The 8,453-nt window shown below is 43.3% G+C and overlaps 1 pseudogene; it reads right to left on the bottom strand.

The window, feature by feature from the left end:
• Positions 1-7,230: 7,230 nt before the first annotated feature.
• Positions 7,231-8,221, bottom strand: LOC133774175 (transformer-2 protein homolog alpha-like; annotated as a pseudogene).
• Positions 8,222-8,453: the final 232 nt, after the last annotated feature.

Genomic DNA, 8,453 nt, shown 5'->3' with positions numbered 1-8,453 from the left:
GCAGAGACCTGGATCAGAAGAGGAGCAGCTGGGACTAGAACGGGCGCCCTTATGGGATGCCGGCACTTCAGGCCAGGGCATTAACCCGCTGCCCCACAGTGCCGGACCCTGAACTTTATTTTTTAAAGACTTATTTATTTATACAGAAGGCTTTATATTGGAGAACCACAAACACTATAACCATAAATAATAAATTGCAAAATTTTGTTCCAGAGCAAGGCAATACCTTTGACTTCTCTGTCTGGGGAAATAAATGCTTGACTTTCTTTTTTTTCATAGAGTATCATATAAAGCCATGTCATCTAGTATGGTAGTCACTAGTTATAAATGGCTACTAAGCACTTGAAGTATAGTAAGATGCCTAAGTGTAAAATATACGCCAGATTTGCAGATTCAGTACATATAAATATATAATTTCACTAACAGTCTTTATGTAGATTGCATATTGAAATATTAATATTTTATATGTTAAATGAATTCTATTTTCCTTTATAAAATTGGGCTACTTGGGGCCAGTGCTGTGGTGCAACAATTTAAACAACCATCTGTAGTGCTGGCGTTTCATATAGGTGCCAATTTGTATCCCAGCTGCTCCGCTAGCAATCCAGCTCCCTGCTGATGCATCTGGGAAAGCAGCAAACGATGGCCCAAGTACTTGGGCCCCTGCACCCACATGGTAGACCCAGATGAAGCTCCTGGCTTCAATCTGGTCCAGCTCTGGCCATTGCAGCCATCTGGGGACTGAAATCGCTGATAGAAGATCCCTCTTTGTCTCTGTCTCTCCCTCTCTCTCTCTTTCAAGTAAATAAATCAATCTTGAAAAGAAAAAATTGTGCTACTAGAAAATTTAAAATTTGGGGCCAGCATTGTGGTGCAATGGGTTAAGCGGCTGCTTTCGATGCTGGAATCCCATAGCAGTTCCAGCTGCCTGATGAAGCACCTGAGAAGATAGCACAAGATGCCCAAGCACTGGGCCCCTGCCACTCCCATGGGAGAGCAGGTTGGAGTTCCTGGTTCCCCTTGTAGGCCTGGCCCAGAACTGGCTGCTGTGGGCATTTGCGGCGTAAACCAGTGGACTGGAGATCTTTCTCTCTGTCTCTCTGGAGTAGGCAGGCATACAGTTAAAATGGATTAGGTTTGTGAGCTGAAAGACCATGCCTTCGCCACGCCCCTGTGTGACCTCATGCTCCTACCTGGCCACACCTGGGTGCCCACCAGCCAATCAGGTTAATTAACCACTCCCCTTTGGAAGTGGATTAAAAGCCCGGGACACAGTGTGCCCTGCTCTTCTCTCTCCTTTGCCCTGGCCTGTAGTCAGGAGGGAGCTGGCTGTAGCCCTGCACCTCCAGTGTGCGTGGCCTTCGGGCCACTCACCCTATGCTTCCCGGCCTAGATGCTCCTCCACGTGGCTGGTTCCTGGTGCTCGGTATGAACCTAGATTTACCTCTCTCTTAGATAAAGCTCTCTCTGCTATGCATCTTTCGCACTAAATAAAAGCTTAAAAAGTACCATGCTGCCTCGTTTATTTATGCCGGTATTTCGAATTCTTCTCTAAATATTGGCAACAACCCTCTCGGGCTTTTTAATATTGGGGATTTATTAATAAGCATAATAACATATGTGGCACCCCAGATGGCACTTCTGGGAACTTTAAGGGGCCACATTTTGATATAGATTTTGGGGGTTATGTCCGATATCATTTCCATCCCTCTCTGTTGCTCTGCCTTTCAAATAAATAAATACTAGCATATAATTTCAAATCCTTCATAAACTTCATGGAAAATGGAAATGAAAGATAAGATTAGGGGCAGGCATTTGGCCTGACAATTAAGGCTCTGTTTGGGATGCTCACATCTCGCATTGGAATGTCTTGAGTAACTGGCTCTGCTTGCTGTTCTAGCCTCCTGCTAACCTGTACCCTGGAAGGCTTGCCACTCACATGATAAAGTTTTATGGCTCCATAGCTTCTGACTTGGACTGGCCAACCCAGGCCATTGCAGGGTGGATCGGAGCTCTGTCTGTTTCTCTCTCACAAGTAAATAAAAATAAATAAAAAATAAGTTTATTTTAGTGCAAATGAATTTTGAAATCCATGCATACCAGTTCACAAAAAGTTCATCAAAATGTATGTAAGAAAACTGCATGTATTTCATTTTTTTTGGCAGTAGAATAAACTTACCAATGAACTTCATCTTCAATGAACTTTTTGAAGTCGCTTCATGTTGTTTTATTATGATATAGAAATTTCAATTAACTCTGTTTCCAGTTCTATATCTTTTGCTTTTATATGTTGCACTGTGAAATCTTGAGTGTCTCTAGGATTCTCTGGGTTTGCTTGTTTCCTGTCTCAGCTGTAACTCCTACCGCAGGTCCTTGAGCTTTTAACTTTTCTGCCCAGCTCCATCAGTCAAATTCCTCCATCTGTGAACTGTTTCCTAAAAATGCAATGGATCCTTTTAGGTGCTGATGTCCTTCTCCCTTACATTATCATTGTCATTTGGTGTTCACACTTTTACATTTTCTTAAAATGCCTTTAATGTAGATTCAAGAGGAAAAGGAGATAGCGTGCCATCTTGAGCATACTCTAAGCGAAGCTTTTTTGAGCCTAGAAGACATTTCTGTGTCACATGGTAAGACGTATCTTCTGCACTGTATAGCTCAGAGCACTGGACCCAATAGAGATTCATTTAACTTTTTATGAACTTCATACTTGTAAGAGAAAGAGCTTGTTTGGTCAAACCGACAATGATGAATTCTATATTCTTACAGTGGGAACAGTATCAGGGTTGTAATGAACCAAAGCCTAGTGATGAAAGAAGAAAAAGAAATTATTGAAAAGATACCCAGTAGCTCTGAGAAGACTGCAGAGGTAGCCCAGGGACAGAGGCCACGCTTGTGGAATCAGAGCCTGCGGCTGTCACAGTCCAGGCTGGCCAGGACACTGCTGCCACTCAACTGAACACAGGTGACATAGGCTACACCAACACAGGGGGGTGCCTCTGGCAACTCCCTCACTCAAAATTGGCTGCTGCTGCTACCAATACTAACTCATCCTTGACCATGCTTTTTAATGTCACTAGCTCCTGAGTGGGTGGAAGGGGTACCAGATTACTAGAGCTAAAGTTACATGCTGATAGAGGGTGGGAGAGCAAGTATCTGATATTGCATGCTACTATAATGGGCAGCTCTGCCTCTACTGAAGATTTCTATGGTAGGAAATTCCCCGAACAGGAAAGTTCAGATGCCCGGCAGCCAAAAGGAATGATATGTGTCTATGGTAGGTTCCTAGGCAACATCACAGCCAATAGGCGGGATACCTTTTAAACACAGGAATATTTAGTATCTTGAAAAGTTAGGGTAATTGTGTATTGTACTAATTGCAAAATGTAGAGAAAAACAGACTCTGGGATCCATAACACCTTGTCAATTGTAAGTAAAAAGATAAAAATCTAAAGAATTAGAAGGAAAGGGTGCTCTTGACTGGTCCAGCTTCTTACCCAATGGAGAACAGGACAGTATTCAGGTAGCCCATTGAAATAAGGTTCATTCCAACTCTGAGTTGTTTGGAGTAGAAAGTTAGAAATATATTCCTTAGATGAGATGAGAATTTCCTTTTATAATGTCTACCCATGAGTCCTAGATCTGATGACTGTTCCATTCAGAATAGAACACAACACAATGACCAAAGTTTCATCTGGAGTCTTTTTTTTTTTTTTTAACTAATTGGCTGACCCAATTCTTGTTTTCTGTATCTGGAAAATGAGAATTGTAACAGCATCTATCACAAAGATTTTGGTGAGACAATTTGTGATTAGAACAATAACCCGCACAGAGTGACTATTCACTAATTAGTGACAATGATCACTGATTGATAACAGTGATGATGGTTGACATTCAAAATTAAGAGGCAGTTGTCATGGAAACACAGAATAATACTGGAAAAAGAAAGTGGAAGTGAAGTTTCAGTTGTAATCTGGTTGTACTGGACTAACTCCATAACCTAGAAAGTAGCATAGTATTCTTTTTGCCAAATGCAGTATTTGGATGACACTCTCTTTACAAGATCCCTTTGGGTTCTAAAATTCTGAGACTGTTACACTTATGTCATCTGTTCTCCATAGTGAACATTACAGTTCCATTAACTATACCTTATATAACTTGTGTAGGAAGCCAGAAAGATAAACAAACTGTTTCTTCTACAAAACCCAACACTTCTGTGAACAAATGTGTAGGTTTCTCCCCCAACAGGGACAAAATCTCCCACATCAGCAGGGTGTCCAACCTTTCAGGTCGGTTCTGACACTATGTACCTGGCTGGGGTTAGTGTCACATCCCACAGGTCAAGAGCTCTGTTCTGTGAGACTGCCCTCGACTTCAGGTGTCAATCACAGTTGGGGGGTCCCCAGGTTACCCACTCCCCTGTCCTATGTGGCTGCATATCAGGGTTCCCACAACACCATCCTCAAGTTTGAGAATTTGCTAGGATAGCTCACAGAACTCCAAAACACATTTACTGGTTTATTGTAAAGGATATGATAACGGATATAGAGGGACAGTCAGATGAAGAGGTGCATAAGGCCAGGTTCAGAAGAGTCCTGAGTACAGGAGTGACCTCTGTAGGAAGCTGGGCTGCACCACCCTCCTGGCACACGAATGTGTTCACCTACCGAGAAGCTCTGACTCCGGGTGTTAGGGATATGAATGGAGACTTCATCATACAGACACGATTTATTTATTTGAAAGTCACAGTTACACACAGAAGGAGAGGTAGAGAGAGAGAGAGAGAGAGAGAGAGAGTGTGTGTGTGTGTGTGTGTATCTTCCATCCTCTGGTTCACTCCCCAACTGGCTGCAATGGCCAGAGCTGCACCGATCTGAAGCCAGGAGCCAGGAGTTTCCTCTGGATCTCCCATGCGGGTGCAGGGACCACGGACTAGGGCCATATTCCACTGCTTACCCAGGCTATAGCAGAGAGTTGGATTGGAAGTGGAGCAGTGGGGACTCGGACAGGTGCCCATATGGGATGCTGGCTATGCAGGCAGTGGCCTTACCTGCTATGCCACGGCACGGGCCCCATGCTCAATCTCCAGCCCCTCCCAACTTCTTGGAGAAAAGGGTTTCCAAGCTTCTCATTATGGTTTGGTCTTTCTGGTGACTATCTCCTACCTGAAGCTATCCAGGAGCCCATCACGAAGATGCTCCTAAAGCCCAGGAATTTCTAACAGATTTAACACCTCTGTGTGAGGAACCAAAAACCAAATATTAGAACAAAAGATGCCACTGGAGGCTGGCATTGTGCTGCAGCAGGTTAAGCCACTGCCTGCATTGTTAGCATTGTCGATGGGAACACTGATTCAAATGCCCAACTCCCTGCTTATTCACCTGGGAAAGCAACAGATGATGACCCAAGTACTCAGGCCCCTGCAACTCATGTGGGAAACCCAGATGGAGTTCTGAGCTCCTGGCTTCAGCCTGGTCCAGCCAGAAACTGGCCACTTGGGGAGTGGACCAGAGGATGGAAGATCTCTCCCTCTGTGTGTGTGTGTGTGTGTGTGTCTCCCTCTCTCTGCACTTCCAACACTTCAAATAAATAAAAATAAAATATTATTTTAAAAAAAACAAAAAGATACTCCTAGCATCACTTAGGAAATTTTAAGGGTTTTAGGAGCTATGTGGCAAGAGCCAAACCCAAGACCAAATATATACATATATATATATATATATACATATATATATATATATATATATACTTATACATGGGTTTTTAACATTAAATCACAATATCAAATAACTTGGTTATCAGATTTATCATAGCCCTGTCACTTTTCTCAGCAATACTTGTCACTGTCACTCTTAGGATGTAGTATTTATGTTTCTTGAAGTAACTGAAATCCTTATCCATATTGACAATAGAGCATAAAGCTATATGAACAAAATGCAGTAATATAAAGCAATGGACCAAATAGCTTGCATTAATTTTCTGTAAAAGTTAGTAATTGTAGACAAGCAAGAGTTGATTATAACATTTTCTTTTTTCTTTTTTTTCAAAGATATTAACTTTTATTTGGAAGGAGACTACTTTCCCCCACAGGTATCTTCTAAGAATTTCTATATTACACAATAGCCTGCTTAACCATTATCCCAATACCAAAATTTCTTTCTTTTTTTTTTTTTTTTTTTTTGACAGGCAAAGTGGATAGTGAGAGAGAGAGACAGAGAGAAAGGTCTTCCTTTGCCGTTGGTTCACCCTCCAATGGCCGCCGCGGTAGCGTGCTGCGGCCGGCGCTGTTCCGATGGCAGGAGCCAGGTACTTCTCCTGGTCTCCCATGGGGTGCAGGGCCCAAGGACTTGGGCCATCCTCCACTGCACTCCCTGGCCACAGCAGAGAGCTGGCCTGGAAGAGGGGCAACCGGGACAGGATCGGTGCCCCGACCGGGACTAGAACCCGGTATGCCGGCGCCGCAAGGCGGAGGATTAGCCTAGTGAGCCGCGGCGCCGGCCCCAATACCAAAATTTCTAACATCATATTATACAATTGCTCTATATAATAAATAAGGGCTGTCCTTCACAGATTAAGGGAATACTTAAGCTTCAATAATTTTAACACAAAAATCACACATTTAAGTTTCTAAGATTGAACAGATGTATTTGAAATACGTTTTGTAGGCATCCACAAGTTTTTCATCTCTAAAAAATGACTTAGTTTATAAGTTCAAAAGTTCCCTCTTCAAAAGAAATGTCCAAGTATTTTCTTCTATAGCTTCAAACCTTCTATACTCAACTATTTGTTCCATGCCACCCCAAACCTGACACGACTGAACTATTTTGTGTTACTATGTTCCCAAAAATAAAGTTTAAAAAAAAAGTTTGATGAAAATGCCAAGTCTCTAACACAATGTCTAATACAATATCTAACACAAAAGGAGGTCTTTAAAAAGATCATTGTTCTCATTTGATTAGCTAGGAGTTAATCCTCTGTAAAAGCAAAGAAAAATCATCTACAAAGCATAACATGGGGGTTTCCTTTTTGTACTCAAGATGTTTAACTACTCAAAATGACAATCACATCTTTAAGAGTATAATAAAAAGGGTGGAAAACAGCAACACAATTGACAAAGCATAGATGTTAAAAAACCAAAGATTTTTTAAGGACTAGGAAGGATTAGAAACTTGGGGAAATCCAAAATTAAAGAAAAACAAAAACCAAAAAGATACAGAAAATAATGAGGGGGGGAAAAGTCCTTAACTGCAACCATTCCATTATCAATAGCGCCTTGGGCTGTAGGAACGAGATCTTGACCGTGATCTGTACCGACTGCAGTAAGGAGAAGGCGATCGTCTTCTGTACCGGTAATCATAGTCTTCGTACCTGTCGTAGCCACGATCGTAACCTCTATCACAGTAAGAGTCCCGACGCCTGCCGCCACCTCCACCACCACCACCGTGAGTCGGTCTGCCCATGTAGATGCCTGGTGTAGGTTGTGCGCTCTCTTGGTGATGGAACAGTCCACACGAATTCTTCTCCCATCCAACTCCATTCCGTTTGCTCTTTCCATAGCCTCCTTTGAGTCATCTATCCTCTCAAAATAAACAAAAGCAAATCCTCGAGCTCTCCCAGGTCGCTGATCATAAACTACATTGACACCGCCTAACGGTCCGTATCGAGAAAACACTTCAGGAAGATCTCTCTCTCTCTTGTGTACAAACTGAGGCCCAAAACTCCAAGACAAGTGTTGGGGTCTGGATCTGCCCTGCTTGCCGAGTGTCTGCTGCGGTTAGACATTGGAGAATGACTTCGGCTCCTTCGCCGCCGGTGCTCTGGTGTGCACCACCCGCTTCGAGGTCGTCTGCTAAGAGAACGAGAGTGGGATCTGGATCGAGCGCAGCGTCTGTGAGAATGCCTCCTTGGCCTCGGCCTGGATTTGGATCTTGATTGAGAATGGGATTCAGAATGTTTGGAAACCCTTGACGGACTACGAGATCCTGACCTGCTCTCCGATTTTACACGAGCAGGAGTTCCCGTTGGGATTGTGACTGAGAGCGAGACTCTCTGCCCTCCAAGTTGTTCTCTACATCACTCATGTCGGCCAGGCGCTCCCCCAGAACTAATGAAGAGACAAGTTTCGGCTCGAGGGCCGTCGGCCTAATCAACCCGCTGACTGGACCGCGGGGAAGGGGAAAGAGTCGGCAACAACGGCCGCTCCACTCCACTCCCGCTCGGTCGCAGGCTCCGGCAAAAATGATTATAACATTTTCAGTGCAAGGCTTATATTTCTAGAAATGTATATGTATTCTACAGAGCGTCTATATTTTTGGTCCCACTCATCTAATAACTCCATGAGAGTACAATGTATTCCTATTTCTTCAACATTATATCCTGTTGTTGAGCAGCATCTATACGAACAGGTTCATGCACGTGCTTACACACACACACACACAGAATCGCACACAATG

Source organism: Lepus europaeus, chromosome 15, assembly GCF_033115175.1.
Source record: "Lepus europaeus isolate LE1 chromosome 15, mLepTim1.pri, whole genome shotgun sequence".
NCBI classification, from domain to species: Eukaryota; Metazoa; Chordata; class Mammalia; order Lagomorpha; family Leporidae; genus Lepus; species Lepus europaeus.
The sequence above is the reverse complement of the archived record's forward strand: the minus strand, read 5'-3'. Positions and strand labels throughout refer to the sequence as shown.